General features: G+C 38.8%; 1 protein-coding gene across 1 annotated transcript in view; it reads left to right on the top strand.

Moving 5' to 3' along the window:
* LOC126755144 (protein gooseberry-neuro) overlaps positions 1-26468 on the top strand; it is a 79851-nt gene that overhangs the window by 49992 nt on the left and 3391 nt on the right. The gene's annotated exons all lie outside the window — the stretch shown is intronic.

The following is a 26468-nucleotide window of genomic DNA, read 5'->3' as shown; positions in this document are numbered from 1 at the left end:
GAGCGCGGCAGCTTTTGAAGCGGTCGTAAACCTGATTGGTTTTGTGAGGAGTGTCATACATAAGAGCCTAGAATCCAAAGAAGGAACAAAAGCATCAAAATGTTATTAGCAACCAAATATGGTGCTCTTTTCGTAGACTTAGTAAAGGCGTGATAATCCATGAGCAAAAAAAAAAAACAAAAATTAAAACAAAAATGAAAACAAAAATGAAAACAAAATATGAGCTCGTGGTTCCAAGAGGCAACTGAGGAATAATGCCCTGGAAGAAGCCAAAACTGGTTCCTAATTAGATTTTGGAACTTTGTAGAACAAATTAGAAACAAGAGAGAACGTTAGGTACGGTTGCCCTGAAATTCCTTACTAGAACTTCATTCCGATCATTCAGTTATGGCAGCTTTTTTCGGAGATTGTACCGCTACCTTGGATAATAGCCCATGTCGAATTATGTGAAGATATCTTGTCAAATAAAGAAGATATCCATACCAGAAATCGATTCTGATCGGCCAGTTTGTATGACAGCTATATCGACGATTCCGACAAATGGACAGCTACTTCTGGCGAAAAGGTACGATATCTTAAAAACTAAGAGACTAATTCGTATTTATACGGACAGACGGACGGAATGCTAAATCGACTCTTCATATGTATCTATATATTTTATAGGGTCTCCGACATTTCCATCTTGGTGCTACAAACTTCGTGGCAAACTTAATTTACACTGTTCAGGGAACTTGAAATTTCGAAATCATTTTCTCTTTGAATTTAAACCCTCAATCCAGTGATGTATTTTTTGAAAGCTAGAAAAAAGTTCCGAAGGCTTCGAGGAAAGGAGTACCATTGAGTTTTGAGTATATACATATGTTATCCAGGGTCAGAAGATCTACAGTAGATAAGTTTATTAACTAGAAGGACACATGCTATAAAAGATAATTGGAGGAAACAGCGAGTTCGGCGATGGCGTTGAATCTGCAAAATTCCCAACAAATATACTGAACCGGAAACGACCTGGAGACGATAAACCTCGATGGTAGTACCAGGATCTCTTTGGTTTAGAAAGCCAGTGGATTATGAAGCTAAACCTCCTACTAATATGTATTCGATGGAGATATCTCTTGAGCTGTGGTGGAGTTATCTGTCGGGAGATTTCCATCAACTCTAGTATCAGGCTACCAAACCAGTGTAGCGTTTTTCAAGCGGAGGTGGCTGCCAACAAAGTAGCGGAAGATATACTGCTCCGATGTGAAGCCTTTTTCAAAGAGATGTAACTATAATAGCCGGTTAACCATACTGACTTTGAGTGTGCTCGAAATTAGTCTAAGAGTGCATGACCTCATTAACAACAGCCTCAAGTTTTTCCGTATTAGACTTGTAGCGGAATAGCCGGAAACCGCAAGAAAAAGAAATTTCCCTCCAATCAACAACCTGCATCTAAACGCCAGCCAAACACCAATAATATAATTAAAAGTTTAACAAAATATTACTGCAAAAAAATAATAATAATAATTGAGAAAAGTTTCTTAACTTCTTAACTTTAAAAGCACCACTCACATATTTAAATCTCCACCCCAATAAGTAAAGCTCTGCTACTTTTCAATTATTCCAACGCACCCGCGGCCAAAACTACTTACGAGTCCACTTAACCACCCGCTTGGCGATCCCGTCCCACTCATGGCAACACGAAAATGGCGGCAAAATGCTTTTATTGTTTCATTATTTGCGTTGCCAAAAAAGTTTCGCTTGTAACTTGCTCGATGGCGGCTGCTTTTTAATAGCCGAACCACATTCACATTGCCTTATCAACGAAACATGAAGAGCACACAACAACAACAAAGTGGGAAATAATTACAAAATGACATTGCGAACAATAATGCGAACGCAGCAAACAAGTGGTCGCCGCCACCGGCGAATTGACGACAATGGCAGTGGACAGCCCACCGCCGAAAGCCGACAGCCGCCAGCAAGCAGCAACTGGTAACCAGTGAGCGAGCAACAAGCAGCGGCAGGCAACGCTGTCATCTTGCCAAACATGTTATATATGTAGCATGGAGGCTTTAGTAGCTTTGGTGGTTTTGGTGTCGAGTGCTGGGCGTTGGGTGTGGGGGCAAACGTCAGTAGGCTGCTTGCTGTGTGTAACAGCGGGAAGCAGATGGCAGCTGGCAATGTGAAAAAGCATACAATGGACTCATGCGGGTTAAGTGAAGTGTAGTAAGGTGGCCAGCTTGAAAAAATGTAAGATGAAGACTTTTGTTTGGCTGATTTAAAATATTGGTAAAATATTTGAAAAACAAAATTTTTTAAAAAAATATTTTTTGGAAATTATAGGAAAAAGTTTCTTTAATATTTGGTTTTATAGTAGCTATAAAAAAAATAATTATTTTTGGTGTATTAAAAAAATCTAATTCGAAAAAAAAATTCTTTTTGTAAATTTTGTACAAAAATATATATGTATGTATCAGTATTATTAAAAAAATATATAAAGTTAAAAAAAAAATTATTCATATGATTGATAAAAAACATTGGAAAAAAACTTATTTTTCGAAAACAGAAAATATTTTGTTTGATTTTTGATTTCGCTAATTTTGAATAATATAAAAAATATAATTTATTCGATAAAAATTCAAATTAATTTAAAAAATATTAAAACTAATTTTTAAGGATATCTTTTTTAGAAAAATTCTTTTCCAAAAAGTTTTTTTTTAGGAAATTTTGCAAATAAGATATTTAAAAAAATTTTTACCGATGATTTTTAAAAGAAAATATATTTTATGAAAAAACTGATATTAATTTTTTCCGTTACAAAAAAGATAATTTTCAATTACAACCTAATAATTTTTTATTAATGTAAGCTTTATTTTATTATTAATTTAAAATATTAAAAAAAAAGTTCTTCAGCAATAAAAAAAAGTAATAATAATTTTTAAAACTTTTTGAAAAAAAGTGGAAAAAATATTTTTTTTTGTATATTTTGTATATTTGGGTAATTTTTCATTAATTTTGAAAAAAAAAATTTTTAAAATTTAAATTCATTTTTACATAAATTTTTTTTTCACTATTATAAAATTATTTTGCATTAGAAAATAAATTGTTATTCATTATGGATTTAAAATTTGAAAAAAAAATATTTTTCGAAAATTAAAAAGTTTAAAATTTGCAAAAAAAAACTTTTTCAAACAAATTATTAAAAAAATATAGTTATGTTTTTTTTTAATAATTTAATTTAAAATATTTGTTTTTTCAAATTTTAACTTTTTTTAGTTTTTGAAAAATAATATTTTTTTTAGCAATTTTTAATTTTTGTTAAAAAAAAATAATAAAAAGAAATTAAAAAAAAAATAAAATTTTTTAAATTTTAGTTTCAATTTAATAAATAATTTTCATTTAATTTTTTTTTTATTAAAAAAAATAAATTTCCTTCGATTTAAAAAAAAAATTAATTTTGTTTAATTTATATGCAAATTTTTCCTCACCTACCGCCATCTGGTCACCTTATTTTCGAGGTGCCATACGGTTAGTGTTAATAATTTTTTGGACAACGCGGACAACAGACAAAATGCGTTCAAGATCAAAGTGCGCCGCCACATGATTTCAAAGTCCAAATCACAATCACAATCAAAATCAAAAAATCAAATGAAATTATATGAGAAATAAAATGAAATGGAAATGAAAAAATAATAAATATCAGAAAAGGAACAAAAAAAAAATATTTTAATGAAGTACAATGGTCAGGGAAAACTCAGCCAGCGACTGATGCTTTAAAAAACAACAACAACAATAGCAACAACACAGCGCAGCTGAAAAGAGAGTCAAACGTGGCAGAAGGCAACAGGCAAGAGAATGTGGAGGAGGCGGTGGCTTGGTGGTTGTATGAAACTATGTACATATATGCATTTATATGCATGTCTATGTGTTTATATGCATGTGTGTATGTTTGTTTGCACGTGTATGAGTTAGTAAGGCAGTCAAATGGTAAAACAGCGAATGAGTTGAAACGTAATAAACGTTGATTATGATGCTGATGACGCTTATTATTCGCTTTGCCACCATAATAATGACACCAAAACTGCTGTGCGCTCGCCAGCAACCTAATAACCAGCGCACAACCTACAACAGCAACAACAAGAAGAACAACAAGTGCAGAGCAATTACCACAAAGCACAGCGCACAATTCAAATATGAAGTGGCCGACGGAGACTGCGGCCAAATGGAATGACAGACTGACAGGCGCACTGCTGCTCCACAACAACAACAACAACAATAACCACATGAGCGCAAGCGTTGTTGCAAAATCACTAATATCGGCTGTGTCGGTGGCTATGATTAGGGTCATAATGTGCAATTTGATTTGGAAAAATGTTGCATTTAATGCCGCAGAGCAGACGTGCACACATAAAGTATATATATGTACTTACAGATGTATATATAGGCGTACCTTATACTTTTAGTTGTTCGCTTATAAAATGGAATTTGGAAATTAAATATATTTTTTTGCCTTTAATAGTTTTATTTTCATATCTTTTACTTTTTTGTATTGTCTTTTGCCATCCGCTTTGTAGTCGCCCATGCATTATTATGTTGAGAATATATTTTATGAACATTTGGAACACTATTACTTTTGCGATAATGAGTAAGCGCCACCATTTGTGGCAGTCAAATTTTCAAAAACACGATTGAATATTCATGAAATGCTATATGGGTTGATTCTGACTAGTAGATACGAGGGTTACCTTCTATATTTCGAGATTAGCGAACAAAAACCAATATTAATTATCGAAAACCACTTTATTGTTTTTCAAAATATTCGCCAATAAAATCTTTTGAATGCGTCTGATGTAAAGACAACTGGCAAATAAGTAGTTGTGCACCACTCAGAAATTACTGTTCTGCCTGGTTCAAGTGGCATGGTTGCGACATGTACAGTTTTACCAAAAAGACAGGCAACCATTTGCTTGGAAGTCTTCATGTGCAAACAACGCTTATTGGATTCGGCTCATCCTCAGATACCCATACAGTTGACTGCTGTTTACTTTCGGGCTCATACATTGTGACCTTCAAAGTAATCTCCACCAGATGTAATACACCTATGCCAACAATTTTTCCAGTTCTCGAAACACTTTTCATAAGCACTTTTTGGGATGGCTTTCAACTCTTTCAGAAAATTTTGTTGTTCATCTCTTCGATCAACTGAAAACGTGTTCCACAGAAAAGCAATTTCAGTTCGGAGAACAAGAAAAATTCACACGGAGCCCAATGTAGTGAATACGGCGATTGATCGACGGTATTCAGTGGGTTTTTGGTCGCAAACGTACTCTTTTTGAAAAAAAAATTCAGCTTTCTCAGGACGAGTCGAGCAAAAACGCGTTTCATACCCATAATATCCACCAAAGTCATACGGACGGACTCGAGAGAGATGTCAAGCTCTCTTCCCATCTCTCTAACACTTGCCTGATGATTTTCAAGCATTATGTTCTTCACTTTTTTAATATTTTCATCAGTTGAAGCGATCGAAGGTCGTCCAGAACGAGGCATATCTTCAACGATCTCTCGACCCTCTTTGAAGGACTTCTACAACTCGTCGGCTTGTGTTTTTGACTAACCGTGAGCCTATTCTATGTTCGCGATGTAATGCCATTTTTTGGCCGAAATGAATATTTTAAGTTACTGTAAACAACATAAATCGCGGCATACGCCAAAATGTTGTATCTAAGCATGACATCAAAAATGTCAAACTTTAAGATGAAGTTGTGAGTTGCCAGATTGCAGCACTAGGTTGCCAAATCCCGGACAAAGACAAACTACATATTTGTTTAGTAAGGAAGTCTAAATTTTTTCAGATTAATCTGAATAATAAGTGTATCATACCTTAACTGGTGTGGTAGTCCAGCGGATCTCAGCAGCTATTTTCGTTTCCCGGAACGCCCTTGTGGCCTGCTTTCTGGCAGCCACTATACCTCGTCCCACTATATCTATCTGCTGTCTCCATGCTTCTAAACACATTCTCTGACCTTTTGCGTTATGAAATTATTGCTTTAATTGCCGCTTGACTATATATGTATATTGATATTTTTTATGTGGTTTTCTGTGTTCTTTGCTATCTGAGCAGCTTTTCTGCCCGCAAAGACTTTTGAATGGAAGATACTGCAGTATTTCGACAGCTTGTAGGGTCGCCTGAGATCCAGCTCCACGCTATAGATCCCGGCGCTCATCAGCCATTTTTGATCCATCCGTGAAAATGTTGAAAGTTCCGCTGATGGGTCGCATGCCCCTGCGCCATCCATCGCTTTCTCGTGATATCTTCTCTGCCAGATAAAGCATGAGCAAAGTATGCGGTCTATTAAGCCCACCGACTCCCTGCCAATCGAGCTATGTCCGAAGGTTCTTGTGGAAAACTCACCTAGCCTCGCCAATTTTTCAGCTGATTTCACGACAAAGCCTTCCAATGCAGTGTCAAATGGTGGCCGGTTGAGTAACCTTTCATGTACATTTGTTGGAAGGTTTTTACTATTCCCGTGTTGCGGAAGCAGCGATCCACTTTATTCGCTCCAATGGTTTCTTGATTGACATTTTAAAGCCAGCGAACCAAAACGACAAAGCAAAAGAGTATAAAATTACTGCAGACGGGTCTAAGGTCCTTTTCATCGAGCCAAGGACTGTCAAATCGACATCATTCCTCGAAATTACTTCAGGAATGTTTCTTGCCGCTATAAAAAAATTAGTTTGCAGCGACTTATTTTAAGTCTATTCAGTTTGTTCAAGGTGGGCTCTAATCTCTCACACAGTACGCTCGATGGAACCTTATATGCGATGTAGAGAAGGCTTATCTGGTAGTTGGGGCAGATTGTGGGGTCTCCCGTTTTGTGGATTTGGCAGAGGAAACTTAAATTCCAATCGTTGGGCATGATTTCGCTTAACCAAATTCTTCAAAGAAGCTGATGCATGCGCCTTATCAGTTTTTCGCGGCGAATTTGAATAGCCGGCAATCCATCGGCCACCGCCGTTTATTTGTTCTTCAGGCGAATAATTGCTATTCAAACTTCTTCATTGTCGGGCAGTGGAACGTTTGCTCCATCTTCATCGATGGGCGAATCGGGTTCACCATCTCCTGATGTTATGCTTTCATTGTCGTTCAGCAGGCTTGAGAAGTGTTCACTCCATAATTTCAGTATGCTCTGGGCTTCAGTCACTAGATCACCTCAGGAGGTTCTAGAGGAGTATGCTTAGGTCTTGAAACTTTCTGTTAGTCGCCGCTTCCTTTCGTAGAACTTTTGAGCGAAGTGAACAGCACTTATCATATCCTAAACTGTCAGATATTTATCAACTTTCATTAAAAGTTTATAAAAGACATAGGATAAGTTTTCAATTGAAATTTTTACTACCACATCTTAATAGTTCATAAAGAAACCTTCTTGAAAAATTCAGTAATTATTATATTTTTTTTTCATAATTTCAAATTGTTTAATTTTTTCAAACAGAGATTGCCACGCCAAGCTGTCTGGCCGTCTGGCTAGCCACCAGCGCTTTGTTGCTCTCTCACACGCGCAATATACAACACAAAGCCCAGCTTAAATGCGCTGTAAATACAAAAAAGCAAATTTAGAAAATTTTAAGAAATTAAAAACAACAAAAAAGTAAAACTCAAAAAACAAAAACAAAAAAAGAAACGAATTACTTGACATCAACGCCGCGCTCAATATGTAAGAACGAAAAGCCGAGAAATTGACTGACAGCTTAACATGCCTCAACTTTTTTGTTTTTGTTCCTGTTGTTGTTGCTGTTGTTGCTATTACCCATATTTCTTAATGCATTGTCAGTAGCCAGCAAGATCAATTACCTCTTTCAATTTCAATTTCAGTAGAGTTTGCAGGCAAACACATATGATTATGTGGGTATGTATGTATAGAATGTATGTTTGTGTGTCTAATATCAGTGTGTCCATATACATATGTATATGTTTGTTGGCGTACACTTTTAATTTTCTAATAAAGCGCGTCAAACAAAAAAATAATCAAAGCAATGTGGGGGCAACTCCAATTGTCATCAATCAACGTAATCTCACCGTCAGCAGCACAGCCGCATACAGTCGCCGCCAGAAGTATGCATACGGCAACGTTGTTGGCTGTCGATTTGTGGTCGGGAATGTATGTTTGTGTGCTACACAAAAGGAGTGTAATTTAAACTGGTTCGCTTAAGATTTTTGTGGCTTGTTTTTGGTTTTTTGGCATTTATTTCACTTTTTTATTTTATTTATTTTTTGTCTTGCTGTGATTTACTCAGAGCACTTCACCACACGTTTTCAATTTTGAGTATAACACGGAATTTAATTATAATTTTTATTGGTATTTATGTGAGCAATCAAAATTTGGTTGTCAAATATAATTTTTGATGAATTTTAAGAGCGGGTAAATGTTGTTTGTCGTTTGAGGAACTACATTATGTGGGTAGTTGTTGTTTTGAGTGGGATATTAGGCTATATATTGATAAAATACGGTTCTGTTTTATAGACATATTCTTAACCCAATTTGTTACACTTTCACTTGTTTCTAAAAGCTTTTCGTATGTTTACTCGTATTAGGGGTTAAGTGAAATACCCCTAGTAAAGTAACCTATCCTAACTTAATAAACAGACATGTAGAACATATGGATTCTAAAAATTTAAATAATTGAATCTTCATATCATCTAACCACACACTTTTTGAAAAAATTTTAAAAGCATTTCCAAACTTTCAGTCCCTCTAAAGACCAAGCGATGAGCAAATATGAAGGAAACTCCCAGCAAATGCAAATCAGAGGTTCCAACCATCTTCACTTGATGGTACCTTCTCAATTTAGTTCTGCAGCTGGAATTATTTACTCCAGCAGTAGATTGAAGAAGTCGCACGATAGGAAGTCGCCTTGTCTAAAACCTCGTTTGGTATCGAACGACTCGAAAAGCTGCTTCTCGAACCTGACGGAGTTTTCAGTATTGCTCAACGTCAGTTTGCAGCCGTATTAGTTTTTCGGGAATATCAAATTCAGACATCGCGGCATAAAGGCAGCTCCTATTCGTGCTGTCAAAAGCAGCTTTGAAATCGACAAAGAGGTGTTGTGTGTCGATCCACTTTTCAAGGGTCTTTTCCAAGATTTGACGCAAGGAGATTATCTGGTCAGTTGTTGATTTTACAGGCCTAAAACCACACTGATAAGGTCCAATCAGTTTGTTAACGGTGAGCTTTAATCTTGCACAGTACGCTCGATGGAACCTTATACGCGTTGTTGAGGAGGCTTATCCCATGCTAGTTGGCGCAGATTATGGGGTCTCCTTTTTTGTGGATTGGGTAAAGCACACTTAAATATCAATCGACGGGCATGCTTTCGACCGACCATATTCTACAAAGAAGCGGAGTATGTTCCTAATCAGTTATTAGCCTATGTTAGGTTAGATTAATTTGGTAGGCTTGTGAGCCACGCATAGACCAGTTATAGTTCTTAGCGATGCCAATATAGCCAGTGTTAAATAGGCACGGAATTTCATGTATTTTTTGCAACAATGAAGAAACTAAACCTAACTTTTTCAAATGATCTTTACTTTTCCTTGTTTTGTAGGGTATTTGGAAAGCTAAACAGCGTAATTAAGTCTTATATCCGATGCTTCACGCATTCATTATTAAACTCACTTTTTGGTTTTTGTTTTATGTTTTATCAAGCTTCGGCTCCGAATATTTTACTATACAGATATATTATACAGTTATAATGCCTCAGCCTCATATAAAAAAAGCCCTTACTTCAAAAGCACTCGAGGAATAGAAATGCTGATAACACTTAGACCGACCATTGAACTGTCAACTGTGTGTGGACAAACAGTTGGAAAGACTTCCATAAAAGAAAAGTAAAAAAAATATAGACATTCCCTGATCAAATTTGACCCGGACTGACAAATTTTCAGGAAATTTATTTTTTCGCGACCACTACTCGACATTGTTTTTGAAAAAGGGGTTTCATAAAAGTAAAGCACAAATATGTATATAGACATCACCTGATCAAAATTTACCCGGACTGACAAAAAAAAATATTTTCAATATTATTTTTATAAGAAAAGGGTTTCAGGTATTTTGATAATCCCTAAATGTTTTCTATCCAAAAATATTAACCAAACAATTTTTAAGTCGACGTTTAAGAGATGTTGAACTACTCTGCTATGTCTCTATTGCTAACCTGCTAAAAGAGGTTCCACGTATTCTGATATATCTTTGCTGCCAACATGCCGAGCTCAAAGCACGGTTTCTTTAACTTTTTCGCCGTTATCTGATAAATGGTTATGTGGAAGGACGTTTCACATGTGGCAAGTTTTCTATGGCCTCATGATCTCACGGAATGCTTTGAGATATGAGATATCTGATCACTTATTTAACATTATAATAGTTAGTACCTTCTCTCAATCCTGTCAGTGAATTATGAAAAAAATAACAATAAGAAAAAATCGGAAAGTGAAAAACGCAGAATTTTTGTAATTAATATTCAGAGCTCACACTTCAAGAGAGTTTGTTTATCAATCAATTTTTCGGAGTACAAAAAAAGTTATCAGTTTCTTTTTCATAACCTGTAAAATACCAAAAATTTGTATTTGTGTAGAGAAAGTAAGACATAAAACCAGATAAGTCTCGCGCTTAGCTGTCAGACTCTGACCATTTAGCTAAATTCGTGGCATTTTTTGTTGAAAGTGAACTACAAAATGTGGGTCTAAATTTAGCTTTAACTTTTCGATTACCAGAAATATTTCGGATAACTTAACTAATAGAATACCAGTTAGTACTGCTTTCGTCCCTTATAAAAAATACTAAAATATTTTTGTTTAATTTGAATAAATATGACAAATCACGGGCAATTAATTAAAACTAAACGAGTCCAAATAGGGAAGTGATGAATGGAGGTATATTAAGACGCTTATATAGCCGAAAGTAAAAGGTGCGATTAGTGGCACGATGAAGTTTCAGGCGCATTAGTTGTAATTGTAATAGTGGTTTTAATTGTAGTTGTACTTCTGGTTGTAATTTTTGTTGTAATTAAAGTCGTAGTTGTAATAGCGTTATTAAAAACAATAACAGTATAGCCAATCAATGCCTAAAGTTATTTAAATACGCTAATGATCGCTACTGCCATTGCTACCCACAACGCCAACCCTTGCCTTCCAACATTGTGAATGGCTTAAGCCCGCCGTCTGCCAGCATAACTCACTAAAATAACGCTTAAATAGTGAGGTTAAATAGTCATTTGATAAATCATGCATTTAAAATGGCATATCAAAACTTTTACTGCCCATTTTCAACACCTATCAAGCCGCCAGCCGACCAACCAACCAAGCGACCGGTCAACCGTTGAACCAGCGGCACTTAACCAGCCAACGGTGGCCGACGTAGCCCAAGCGTATGGCGATTAATCTCAGCAAACGCTCAAACAATACGCAACAATAACTCTTAATTAAAAGAGCGACGTGTGAGTGTGGCTAACCAGCGCGGCCGACAGCTAATATCCCGTCAAAGCCGAGCTCCAAGCGCACAAATGAGCAATCCAACAAACGCGCTGAACCAAACAGCCAACTGATACAACATTTTAGGTAGCTAAACGGGTAGGTGAGTGTGTGTGTGTGTGTAGCGATAACAAAGCAGAAATTCAATTAGTTTTTTAAATGTTAGACAATATATTAATTTGTTATTACCGCAAACATTATTAATGTGCGGCGCGCTGGAATGATATCTACGCTTATGAGTCGTGGCATTCCGCAGCTATTTTTGTGTCAGCTGTTGTTATTGTTATGCACAAGTGTCTAGCTCAGCTGTGTGGTTGCGTAACACTGTTGGCTATCAACCGCAGGGTCATGCGGTTTAGATTGACTCCCCTAATGACGGTGGCAGTAACAGATTACACTGCCAATAATATGCGGCTACTGTGGAGAGTTACCCAGTGTAATATAGGGTGGTTCGTGCATGAAGTTTTTGTGCGAGCATATATACTATATCGGCTATAAAAATTGTGGAACTTGCAGCTGATCATTAGTAAGGCAGATTTCATTTTAGGGAGAAAAAGTCTTGAGAGTCTCTTGCCACACTCAAGTCGGAATGAGATCGAGTTCGATCTCCATTGGACTCTTGTGTTCTAGCACTGGACCAACTCTATGTATAACTGGTACATCCTTTTGAGGTAGAATAAAACGCAGGATTGTCGCAATCGTAGGGGTTCTTACTGGATACTGTCCAATAGGCATTCACGCAGTAAGGCTAAAAATCTTGTCGGACGCTAGTTGCCATGGTTTTAGAACTTTGGATAAGGGTGAAGTGAAAACATCCATTTACTTTCTCATATATTCTTCAGGCTTTGCAAACTGAGGCGAAAACATCTCGATAGTCTTAGCTTCGGTGAAGCAGTAGACATAGACGAAACTGACATTAGCCGTCTCAACAAATTTGTGATAAGCCTAAAGAGCTTTACCGATTTCTAGGTATCTTATGTTCCAGTATATAGGGGTTTTTATGTACCACAACGGACCGTGGTTCTAAGCTCTTTCAATGAGATCCCTGTTAGTATTGACCTATTAAGCTTCTTCCTCTTCTTTACTGGCGTAGAGACTGTTTACGTGGTTATAGCCGAGTTAACAACAGCGCTCCAGTCGTTTCTTCTTTTTGTTATTTGGCGCCAACTTGAGATACCAAGTGCAGTCAGGTTCTTATTAACCTGATCTCTCCAACAGAGTGGAGGTCTTTCTCTTCCTCTGCTTCCACCGATGAGTACTGAATCGAAAACCTTCATTTGTGTAGTGTTCTCTTCCATCTGACAATATGACCTAGCCAGTGCAGTCGCTGTCTCTTGATTCGCTGAACTAAGTTGATGTCGTCGTATATATCAGCTAGATCATCGTTTCAGTAACTGCGGAACTCACTGTTGCCAATACGCAAAGGACCAAAAATCTTCCTCTTTCCATCTTTCCCTCGGACACTCCTTAGGCCGAGTCTTCAGATGATGTCCATGCCTCCGCATCACATAACAGGACGGGAACAGGAAATTGTAGAGTTTTCTTTGTTCGTCGAGAGAGGACTTTACTTTTCAATTGCCTACTCAGTCCAAAGTAGCACCTGTTGGAAAGAGGTGTACACTCATGCCGACCCCTTAACCTAACCTAACCTAAAAAGTGATACTCGCTAAGGGCTTTTGGCACAAAAATTGAAAGAATGGAATCGGAAGCTTTTGGGTTTTCGCAAATGCTATGGCAGGGATTTTATGCTCGACAAGTTCGTTGACCATATAAAACGGAGATTCAGATTCCATGATTTCATTCGGCTACCTCAGAGTAAATATGATCTTTTGTAGGATTCCGCGAGCTATCGATGAGAAATTGAGGTTCTTAAGGCAAATTCTGGAGAGCTAACAATGAAATAGTGCCGGAAAGTGACAGAATATTCTCAGAAGACTAGTACAACAATATTGGCTATTAATTTAGCGAATAATCCTTGAGAGTTTCAGGCCACTATGGCAAATATTAAGAGTGCTATCAGCAAAATGAGGACAGAAAAAGACATAAAGAACTTGGAAGACTGTTCTAAAAGTATATCTGAAGCTAGTAGAGGCGGCAAAATAAATGAAATAAATCTCTCCAACTTGTGCTCTGGAATGGTATTGGAATGTATTGTGATGTAGAACCCACTACACGGACCACCCTTTATGTCCTCACGCATTTTGTAAGCACTGATATTCAGCTCTTTTATTTTATAAGCTTTTTTATTTTATTCTCCAATATTTTTATTTCCTCTACACTTACGCCACGCTGTGCTATCGCTTGCCATATGCGCGCGCTGTTGTTGTGTCCCCACGGCGGCTTCTTTTCACACTTCTGCGTGGCACCGCACGCCGCCATGTGAGTTTTTGATAAATTGTTTTCCGAAATATCGGCCATTTGGCGGATTTTTCATAACAAGTAAAGGAAAAAAATAAAACAAAATAAAAAAAAGTCAAACAAAAAAATTTTGAAATGTACAACAAAATTTAGCAAATTTTGTTCGACCGTTTTGTAAGCTTGTGACCCGTGGCGCGCCAAAGTTCATCGTGAGCCGGAAAATTACACTTCACACCGCACAAAGCGCACTTTATAACTGTCCAATTAACCGCAAATTTACGAAATCGCCGAAAAACCGTAAAATAGCTGAGAGTGAGAGCGTGTGCGAGAGAGTTGGCCACCATAGAAATACAACGCTGCGTAACTAAAACACTCGCTTCGTTGCCCCATGCGCACAAATTGGCTATTTTCGTAACTAACGGCTTGTATAATTGGCGCTTTTTCCGAAAATAAAATGGAGGCAGTTGAAATCATCGGCTCAAGCCGAGCGTGTGAACTTTGATTTGCTACGAATTGATGTGCCAATTACCGCCTATTTCGACGTATTTCGACGTATAGTTAATTATTTCATTGTAAATTGCCTAATTATCGCCTAAAATCGTTTAACCGGTTGTTGTTGTTGTAAATGGCAAAAGCTGTCTTATAGTTTGGGTTTGGCTAATTGTGCTGGTCGAACGGAAATATCATGTGGCGTTAACTGTTTTGGAAAATATAGAATCATATATTTCTGTGTTATGTAAGCCGGTGCTCTTAAGTGGCGGAAAATCATACTTCCTATGAGCTGTGGCTTAAACGCTCTCGGATGTGGCAATTACTTGTGGATGATTACTTAATTACTCTATTTACTTGTACCGAAGCATTACACGTTTATTAAGTTCGCTGGGAAATGCGAACAAGTGTTTGCTTTGGCAGTTCTGAAAACGTTGTGCCGTTACATTTTTATGGTTTAGAACTTTCTTCTTTCTTTTTAATTGCATTTTCGACTTCCGTCATTTTTATGGAATCACTATCTGATGGAAGTTGATTTTGAAACCGTTTTACATTTATGCTGTATTTTTAAGAAAAAAATTAAACAAATTTTACAAATATACCGTTAGATTATATGCAAGTCCTTCTGGACTTCTAAAATTTAAAGCTCGCTAACTTGCAAGAGCTTTCGCGATCTTTTCAAGAAAGACGAAGTTTGTTAATTTATGATTTTGGCACACCAGTTAAGAACGTGGGTTCAAGCTGTCCGAAAACTATCTTTCAATTGGCGAAACGACGCTTTAACGTCGCCAGAACTTTTCGGGTCTGTACTATTCACAGCTGCTTTTGACAGCTCGAGCTTTTTGGTGCTATGTCTGAATTAGGTATCCCCGCAAAACTAATATGGCTGTGTAATATGACGTTGAGCAATACCAAAAGCTCCGTCAGGATCGGGAGGGACCTCTCCGAGCCGTTCGGTACCAAACGAAGTTTCAAACAAGGCGATTCCCTTTCTTGCGACTTCTTGAGTCCAACGCTCATAGAACAATATTTAAGGACGGTATCCCTATCTTTCCAAAAGTCTTACTTGCGCCCATTTACATGGTTTGTTTAGTAGACGTTGCTTAATTATACATTTAGATGAAGTACAGTCCTCAATTAGGAATAAGACAGTCATAAAATTGTAGGAAAATTTCTTTAGATTTTACATCACCAACTTTAACCCAACTTTGGCGGTTTTTTCTCAGTCCACATATCCGCGAAGAAGTTGTGGCTAAGTACAAAAAGTTGGAGGTGATCAGCAGTGATCATCTTTACTGATGGTTAAAGCGTTTTTTTCAAGTGTTTTTCAAGCCGATATTGCCGCTATTAGATAGTGATCCACTTACCGCTCCAGAGTGCAGCGTCCTTCAGAGAAGTACTATCTACTCTATTGGCATGACAGCGATACTAGCCTTCAACTCTCTTATTTTAAGGAATGCCTTACCTTGTTATTAATAGTAGCGAGTCACTTTGTGACAAGACTAGTATGAGTGTAGTATGAGGCCACAGCGGAATCGTAGGCAACTGCAAAGCTGATAGGTTGGTGGTCCCCTCTCCTCCTGTGTACTACTACTGGGCAGCTTGCCTTCACAGCTACTTGGCCAACGCTGGGCTATCGTTTAATGCGCTGTCACAGGACCTTTTTTCCACACAAGATCGATTGTAAGAAATTCAGTGATCTCCTTGCTCTCATCACGGCTAGCCTTTACCTAGTTGTGGAGTTTTAACAGGTCCTAGTCTTATAGACGTCCATGCTGAGAGGTTAGGAATCTTACCGGACGCCAGCTGCAGAAGCTACATAGAAGAATACGAGGTGAAAATACTTCCTTCTTGATCAATTCTCAGACTCTTCGGCGCTCTTACTTTCAGGGTAGGAATATAAGTTAAACGCCTGAGCCAGGTTTTATTGATCACAAGATGAAGTTATATTTTTATGCCTTCAGAAAGGACTGCGTATTGTAGTCTCTGGATGGCTCTGGATCAGCCATCAAACCTAAGAGTACTTCAACTTCAAATTACGGACTCGAAACTTCCATTACAGAACAAGTCGCTTGTCTCACATTGATTTTAGCTGATAGTGAGCCATCTTGTTGAAAAACACTGCCGATTACAGGTGGCTCTCAGATCTCAAATCATAAATCTCTCTTTTTTAGTTAAGTTCCGAAGCTCTGTTTGAATTGGCTACAGCGTCTATCAACTGCTCCAGATCACAGTTGACTCTCGAAAATCTGAAATCTCTCTCTATCAGTTAAGTCTCGAGACTCTACTCGAATTGGCTACCGCGTCTATCAGAATCCGAAAGTGTCAGATGCCACGTTTACCCTTACTGTGAAGATATGTTCTCAAAGATAATTCGGGTTTCAGTCTGAAAGCATTGTGAGTTTGCAAGAGAATTGTGTTGATTTATAATAATTTTAATGCCTTTAAGCCCACTGCCTTATAAATCACTGGACTCTGGATCTGTAAACTTCGCGATCATAATTTGAAAGTGAAAGAGTGCAATTAGTATTACATAAGGTTTGTTTAGAGACAGTTTTCAGATAGTTTCGGAATAACATTCGATGGCCTCCTCAGCGTCTTTCCTTAGAACTTATTTCTACAGAATCTGCTATCATATCTACAAATTGACTGTTTCAATTTAGGGTTTTTAAGATTTTCTGGTCGAAAATTTTTCTAACCTCAAAAAACTAACTGCCGCTTAAAAATAATATCATTACCACGCCCTCCGTCATACAATAGACAAAGTGTCTAAATCCTGATAAATATTGCAGTAATTTGTAAAACATCTGGCAAGTCCCACAACACGGCAGTCCATTTGAAAGAGGTGTAGGCGCTTTAACCGCACAATCAAAAGACCAAAGCGATTTCGCCGCAGACAAGAAGTCAAAAATCACTTGAGCCAATTAATAATTACAAGGTAAAGTGAAAAAAACGAAGTCGGTTATAAAAATCCATAGAAGACCACAAAAAAAAATAAACAAAAAATGGTTGGACAGGGGAAGACGCTGCAGATATTTACAAAACACGCAGCGGAGCAGACAGAATGGCAGCTATTGTTACATAAAAAGTCGGACAACTTGCTTGCATTGTTTGGACGAAGATCAAACGCGGACAGACTATGCGCCGACAACGCACCAAATGCCGAACTTTGGCTTCTATTTTGATTCCGATTCTTTTATTGACGCACTGCCTGTGTGCGAAACTGAAATGAGGCGAGAATGTTTTTGTTTATTATCCTTGAGGTGAGCGGCGCGCATGCAAACAGGTTCACAGGCTCTAACATTCAGCAACAAACGACCTATACACCATTGTCCTTAAAGGCTGGTTGGGCGCAGGTGAGCGGCAATGCAAAAAAAAGCAAATTGCACAGTGTTCTCACTTCAAAGACCGGCTGACGCCCGTAACTCATTGCTTTGGGTTTTTGTTTTTGCGCACACACCGTCGCATTGCCTGTCTCTGGTAGGGCCACTGATCCTTTTGTCCGCTCATTAAGCGTGTGTAAATTATTTCACACCTCCTCCTAATGATTCACACAAATGCCCAATGTCGTGGCGATTCATTAATCTTCATGTACGTATGTATACGCTCTCATGCGCGCGCTCTCTCTCTCTCGCTCTCACACATACCCAGTCACTTCTGCTTGCTCATGCGCCGCCATCCTGTCACAAGACAAATGACCGCTCGCTGACCAACATGATTGCGCAAATTCGCTCACGTAGCGGCAGTGCCATGACTCTCACACGTCATATGCGCTCTCTCCGCAGGAATTGCACTTGCTTCACCGCACTCGTTCACCGCCTGTGTGTGCGGTCCGATCTGGTCTTGGCTGCACAATTAGCCTTTTGTGCCTTCGTCTTCGTCTTCCTTTATTTTCTGCCACCGTCACGACAGGCTCATATGTCATTTGTGGTGGTCGTGCTCATAAGCGGAGTTGTATATGTTCTCGAAGCCGTAGGCGCATCCCACAACGCCCAGGCCTCTTTCACTCTGCACAAAAGTTGTATGGCAGACAAATCGCCCGCGTGTGTGTGTGTGTGAATTTGGAGCATTCAGCGGCGCAATAGTTGTGCCTCACACTGTTGGCTGCCGTTCGACACCGGCATTGACAGCAAATTCGTTCATGCCCGAAAAAAAGTGTCAACCAAACAAAAGCAAAGGCCGCACTTCAAACGCACCGCTCCGGTGCGGCATCTTTAATACGCGACGGGGTGTCCTGTGTGCGGTGGTTTTCATCTCTTGGCTCACATTTTCTCGAGGCAACGCCGCCAACTCACTGTGGCCGTTGATGAGTTACAAAATATTCTTTATTAATGTATTATCACACTTTAGTTTGTTTGTTGTTGTTGTAGTTTCGGTGTTAGTTCGGTTTGTTTAGTCCGTTGGGAAAAAATTAGTTTTGTGTCGAGCGTCGAGAGTCGAACTTTGTGTGAGTGCGTGTGTGGCGTTTGTAGGTGTCTCTTGGGGAATTTTGTTGTGATCAAGTACCTCGCTGTGTTAAATAGGTTTTCGTTATTCAAATTTTTATCTTTTTTTACGAAAATCTTATGTAATTAAGTCAAATTGACAGTAATTAGTACGCTGTGGAATTTAGTTGATGGGAAAATTGGTTGCCTTGGAGGTAGATTTGTGGGCGAAACTTATTAATGCGGCACAGATTAAAATGTAAATATCAGTCATATTAACTGAAGGTCCTAAATAGTTTAGAGAGTACTTAAGCATATAAAAAATATAGTCTACAGAAACTTTTGAAGCAGGAAAACTATACAAATTTTGACCCATCCTCCTTAAAAGCGGAAAAACGAAAGCTGTCATGAACTGTTTAACACATTAGTTCTTGTATTTGTACTTCTAACAAATCTTCACATGTCTCTCACAGAAAATCTTTGTAGAATGATAAAAAGATCCACAATTTCACACATGTCCGGCCCATCTTTTTTCAGCCCGTAAAAGGTACGGCTTCCTAATTTCAATATTTTGAATTTTCTTATTGAGCATACGAGGCTTTACATTGGGGGCGTATGTGCTGGATTCCAAACCCAGCGCACAACCCTGTGGGGGGGATTTTTCGCCTTCTCACTTTAGCTCGCCTTCAAACGGATGTTCTTTGGCTACCCAGAGGATACTTGGTCTAGGACCGGAAGTCTTGAGCTGTAATGTATGTATGTAAAGGAATCGTTTCTGGCCACTCCCAAGTTAATGGCAATCAGAGAAGTTTCCTCACCTGCGTGTTCTTCTAAACATGACTACATCCTCCGGTTATATTTTTCACTCCATAGATTGAAGAGTCCGCTATATGGTAGAAGAACACAACAAGTTTAATTATGTATGTATATTAGCTAAGCAAAGACCCTGTTATCGAAAATGGTCTTTCCAACAAGTAGATACTTGACTTACCTTTAACTTCAGTTGTCTATAATAATCCTATTGCGCCGTCGGATTTTCAAAGCATTTGTCTCAGGTCGGACTGAAATCTTGGATTAAATGCTTGGACTTTGAAGACTACCAAAGCCTTTGTCTCAAGTCGAACTGAGAGCACGATTTGAAAGATCGGGATTGTTTATTGCAAGCTCTGAACCGTGAACTACCCAACAACTCCTTTTGTCTGAAGTTGAAAAGAGTTCATGGATGTATATTTCGGACTAAGAGATTCCACACGTTTTTGTCTTAAATCGGTCTACATATAGATTGAAAGCACGGACTAAGAGATTTCCCAAGATTTTGTCATGTCCAAATTGTGATTGGAAGCTCTGACTAACGAATTCCCTCAGCTTATGTCTCAATTCGAAGTGGAATCATGGAATCAAAACTCGGAACTCTTGCTTCCCGAAGCTTTTGTCTCACGGCAGACTGTGACATGTATTGGAAGCTCAGAATTAGGGATTCCACAAGTTTTTGTCTCAAGTTGAACTGAGATCATGGATTGTTAGCTCTGGCTAAGAGATTTTGTCTGACAGGTGTTACTGATTGAAAGCGTGGACTTCGGGATTTCCAAGCCTTTGTCTCAAATCGAATTGAGATCACAGATTGTAAGCTCAAACTTAGAGATTCCACAAATTTTTGTCTCAAGTTGAACTAAGTTCATGGATTATTAGCTCTAACTAAGTGATTCCTCGAAATTTTGGCTGACTGGTATTATTAATTGAAAGCTGGACTTAGGGACCTCCAAACTTTTCTCTCAGGTCGAATGGGGATCACAGATTGAAAGCCGGAGTTTTGGTTGAAAGGTTTGACTTAGAAACTCTCTAAACTTTTGTCTCAAGTCGAACTGAGATCATGGAACCAAAGCTAGAACTTCGTGATTTCTAAAGCTATTGTCTCACGGTACACTGGTAGAGAAATAAAAGCTCGGACTTAGTGACTTCCAAGTTTTCTCTTAAGTTGAACTGAGATCACGTATGAAAAAGTCTGCCTTAGGGATTCGCGAAGTGTTAGCATAAAATCAGACAGGGATCATGGATTGAAAGTTCGGACTTAGCGATTTCCCAAGTTTTGTCTCAGTTCGTACTGGCTGGCGCAGATGAAGTCGTCGAACTTGAACTCTAGCGATAAGAAAGGTCGATTTCGGCGAAACTACAAGCTGGTTTAAGAGTTACCAGCCGACAGCTAAATGTCTATTAATATTATTGGTGAAGCATATCACAGAAAACATCAGACAGAGCGAAAAAGTTCCATTGTCAGTCATAATGATCTAATCTAAACTATTTAACTACATATTATAAAAATCACGAGTCTGAAATTCAGCGAAGAACATTCCCATCTTTTAAAAACTAGATATCGGACAATAATCGGATGACTTTGCAGGTATTGAAAATAATTCATTGTAATAAGCGAACGCTCAAGTTTGAAGTAAAAGTTTTGGGTGGATCTGGTTATTCTTAACACTTTATCTCATTAAACCCAGCCAAAGTAGCCACAAACAGAGCTCTGTTAATTTCAGAATAACGTCATTTCGGCAGCAATATCCAAAAAATATTACGATTTCACTCTGCGGTTCCGTTTCTCATATCTTCAAGAGAAAAAGATAACCACATTCTCATTTTATCCTAAAAATTTAAGTTCTACTACTTGTAAGCCAGGATTATGTCTGACAAATTTCTTTACCAATGAATATTTGACTTCCATCGTACCTTCTACTTTGAAGATTTTAACCTGATCAAAAGCATTAGTAGATTTTCGGCGTCGAATATCATCCAACATTCGGACTTATGCCTTTGGTCACATCAAAGCCAAATTTGCCAAACAAAAATTATTATTTTCAACGAAAGCAGTAAATATACTAGAAGCGTGCGTACCGAGAAATGTCTTTTCATTTCTCTTTCATGATATCGGTATTTCAATATACATGGTTCTAAGGTGTCCTTTCAAGGATAATCGTCATTAAATTGCGGAAGCGGTAGCATTTTTTATTTTAAGCCGCAAGTGCATAAATTCGGAAGCAACACACAATTTCCGGCATAATCAAAGAAATCGAGAACAATACCTAACATATAAGTCAATAGGACTTTCGGAGACAATAGAAGGATTACGCAAGTGAAACCATTAATGAACGTGCAACGCTAAGGACCACACAGTGGAGCATAACACATGAGCAAAGACGCAAGACTTTTCGTTTGTAAATAAACGCGAAGTACATCGATACTACGGCAACTGCAAGTCTGCCGGCGGTGTTTCAGTGTTTCATAAGTTTATAAATTTGTTTGTATGGTAAGAATTTAGTAGAACTGTGGCACCGAGTGTCAAAAACACGGCGATGCGACCATGTCAAATTGCACAAATGGCAAAACCACGAAAATACACGCTATTTAACGGCATTTACGTTGCACCATGACCACTTCTAATTCATACAATTGCTTTGCCGAACACCGGCTGGCACTTTAGTGCCTGAAAAATGAGCTTGCGATCTCGTTGAATAATTTCCCAAACTGCCTATACCACCGTCGGCCTTTTCACTTTTATCTAACAGGGAAAACGCGAAGGAGTTGCACACACGGATTAGTCGTCTTCAGCTTAAGTAAGTGTCGTTTGTGTGTGTGCCTTTTTATGACACTATTTTGTAATGAGCTCTCTAAATAATTTGCCATGATCTTCGGCGCATAACCGACATTGACAACCACGCCCACAAATCTCTTGCCAACTCAAATAGAACACACTGCGGTGAGCAACAACGGCATTAGCTGTGGCTGCGGCGTGGCGGTGGTAAGAACCGACACATGGGAACACCCGCACGCTTCATGCGCGATTTGAGCGCGGCACTTTTGAGAGTCAACCAACCAGTTACTCGTCGGCTCGCCCGTCGCTGGCGGCTTGTTATGTGACATTGTCATGAAAGCAGACAAGTGAACGGACGACAACTATGAGATCGTGTTTGCCGAAAAAAAACCAACAACTAAATAGTGTGTTACTAGTTTTATGTATGTTGTTTATTTATGGACCTGGTTCGTGTGTGATATTTGTGTTGTTGTTCTGCGCCCGAACTGTAAGTGGATACTCAATTAAATTTGGCATTTGGTTTAGTGCATATTTAACATTCGTTTTTGTTTTTTTTTTCTTCACGGTTTCGCTATTTTGCATCTGACATGTGACAGCTCTTTGACATTTGTCGTTGTTATGTAATGAAATCCGTTGTAACAGCTGTCAACTACTGTGCGCAGATTGTCATTTTTATGTTATGCTGATTTGAAGTGTAATGAAACTGTCACAATGAATTCTTTTCACGAAAGTGTTAAGATGTGGACAGATAAATGCGAAGGTGTTTGACAGCGTTTGCACTGAGAAAAATATATAGCTGAATCGTGGAAGTAAACAATTTGACATAAGAAGTCCACTTTAAAAGTACATTGCTACGGGAATACGGGAATTGACATCGTAGGCCCTAAAAACCGATTGTTAGAGCAGCCTTTTATTGCCTAGAGAAAAAAGCGATGGAAGTTGGTTTTGTGATGAATGAGGACCGAAAAGTACTTGGAGACCACACACAAAGATTGCTCGCGTCTTGGGAACTACGTGACTATTGACACAACTGGAGATTCTAAAGGTAGCCAGGTCCTTCTCTACCTTCCAACGGAGCGCTTGCCCCGGCGGATACTGCGTCGAATACTTTCAGAGCTTTCATCCATTCGGACGACATAACCTAGCCAGCGAAGCCGCTGTCTCTTAATTCGCTGAACTATGTCAATGCCTTCGTATATCTCATAAAGCTCACCGTTCCATCGATTGCGGTATTCGCCGTTGCCAAAGCGCAAAGAACCATAAATCTTCCGCAGAACCTTTCTCTCGAAAACTCGCAAAGTCGACTCATCAGATGCTGTCATCCCCTATGCCCCTGCACTATATAGCAAGACGGGAACAATGAGTGAGCATAATTTAAGCCTGAAGATCAAGCGTAGAAGAACTCCAGTCAACAGGTGGTACTTTGGGATCCGTTTGCAGATGAGAAGCTTATTCCTAGTTCGACGAACAAAAACTACGCTCTATTAGTCTCTGTCATTGTCGTATAACAGACGCAGAAACTAGTCGATGTCGAAGTTGGAGCCATCGAGAGAATCGTTCTCCGCAAGGTTTTTGTAACCATCCGTGTGAGTGGTGAGAACCCAAGAAGATAGGATGACAAATTATATGAGCTCTATGGCGAATATATATAGTTCCAAACTTTCGTCTCAAGTCGAATGGACATAATGGCTCGAAAGCTCGGACTAAAGTATTCCCCAAGATTTTGTCCTGCCGAGATTATGGTTGGAAGCGTTGACTTAGAAAATCAAGCTCTATGGTGAGTGCATACCAATCCAGGCCATTGCTTACGGAAGGAAGACGATATTCGATACTCATAGGTGGACAACGGAAGAAACACTAGAGCCAGTCAATATCTATACCGATGTTATTGGAAACCTCAACCCAGAAAGGACGGTTATACTGGACTACCACCGGTTCGAGTAGTATTTTCTTTTGGGTTGTTTATCCATGAGAAATCCGTTGTGCCTATGAGCGGTAAGGTTAAAAAGATCCGTTTCATTTTCTATAACAAAGTCCTAGCGGACATAAACTTTATCCGTCTTAGACTTTCCGCAAGACATCTTTGTGAAGGAACTTAAACCAGTAAGTAGCTTTTATGAATGAGCGAAGATAATACCAGTTCCGATAATAACTGGGCTCTACAGACAGAAATATAATTGGAACTCCGACTTCAATCAAAGTTGCCAAACTCCAAATACAAGATGGATCGGAACTGACAAAGCCGAAACGCTGATCTATTGCGGTAAACTATTGATTACTATGGGCCCAATAGACCTAGGGTTGGGTGCATTGCTCGTCTATTTACTGATCACTATCGAACGGCTCTTTCAAAGGCAGCAGGAGGGAAAGTTGTGATGCCAAATAATTCCTCGTTTGTATGACCATCAGAGAGCATCGCAAATTTGTGTGCCAATTTCAGCCAAGTTAACTGTTCAAATGGCTGAACAGGCAACATAATTAAGTTGTAGTGAAACTCTTTAAACATTTCATGCAAGCTAAAGCCCTCAGAGTATTTAACACGGCATAATTTCCCACTTAGCTTATGGACACCAAACGAGTACTAACAAGCACCAATTTAAGCAGCTGAACCATATGCCGCGAAAGGCTGCGAGGGCTGAGGTTAAGCGTTAGACAATTGGCGGCGGCTGTGACTGCAACTGCGACGGCGACAGCGAAGGCGGCGAGTTCTTTTGACAGATTTGCGACGCTTTTTGACGTTTGAATTCAAATGCAATGGAGCATTAATTGTCTGCACACCCAGCCACACTGTGGCCACCAGGGCAATGCGGCTCGTTGGGCAGGGAAGCTGACGAGCCGTATCGCTGAGAAAATCTGCTTATGGTTGACTGTTGGCTTCGCGGTTGATTTTGTAAAGCATCTGCATATGTCTGTATGTATTTCCAAATGTCTCTATGCTTGTGAAGGCATGGTGGTCGTACAGACATAGAGCTCCCTCATTCAAAAGAACGCGGCATTCTATAGTGTATAATAAGTCTTAATAGTGAAGAGTCATAAGCGAGTTAATTTCTTTGCTTATTAGTTTATATTCTTTTTATTAGAGAATAGCTGTGTGTCGACTCCAATCATATTGCTTTCTGGCTTTACCTGAATCGCTACAAAATCTTTGGTGGCCGCATTATCTCGTGTATATGCCTCGCTATAGAATTTAAGCAAGTGAAATGGTTTACATGCCTTTATTAGCTGCTTAAGTGTGGAGCATTCCGCTACTTGCATGCCTGCATATGTTCTTGTTCTCTTGCTTGTGTGGGGTGTGTGTGGAAATCTATTAATTTTTACGAGGCGTGAATAATTTCGGGTTACATTTCAATAATTCCGCTCGGGCGGGCTCCGCGATTGGATGCGGGAGCGTTGAATATGTTTATTTCCCAGGAAGAGATGATAAGGGAAATGCAACTGCAATTCGTGGATATATATTCACACAAAAAATAGTGACACCTGACGCTGATTTTCATGTTGAACTGGCATACAGATTTTGGTTAGTGTTTTGGGTAGTTATTCTGATAGAAGGTGGCAGGTCTTCAAATAGTTCGTCATATGAATTGAAATTGAAACTGAAAGACTTGGCAGCGTCTGCAGGACTACTCAAAGGTTAGGTTATCTCCAAAAGACAGATTAGGGAAAAAGGTCGACGGTCGAAGGTCTTCAAATAGTTCGTCATATCAGCTGAGGCCGAAACTTGGTGCCTTTTCAGCGTCTGAAGGACTAACCAAAGAATAGATTATCCAAAAGTACTCATTAGAACTCTTAATGAAAGTCTTCTTAGAAGAATTTAATGAAGGAAACTGTTATGAGAACAGGATTTCATAAGAATATTCTCTATCGTAGGCCGAAAACTGCCTTCCTAAAGCACTTTTACAAGACACTGGTATCTAGCAACACATAAAAATAAAAATAGTTAAAGCTATGCTTACTTCGAGGTCAGTTGTCGTACTTTTTTTACTTGTAGCGGGGTTGCTGAGCCTGCTCTGTGGAAGAAGTGTTGATTCTCATGGAAATGTAATAAACTTGGGATTGTGGTTTCTTAAATATCTGGTCGAACAGTGTATACTTTTATGCAGCTTAAAAGTTA

The sequence above is a fragment of the Bactrocera neohumeralis genome, chromosome 4 (genome assembly GCF_024586455.1).
Source record: "Bactrocera neohumeralis isolate Rockhampton chromosome 4, APGP_CSIRO_Bneo_wtdbg2-racon-allhic-juicebox.fasta_v2, whole genome shotgun sequence".
Lineage (NCBI taxonomy): Eukaryota > Metazoa > Arthropoda > Insecta > Diptera > Tephritidae > Bactrocera > Bactrocera neohumeralis.
Note: the sequence above shows the minus strand (reverse complement) of the source record. Positions and strands in the feature narration are given on the sequence as shown.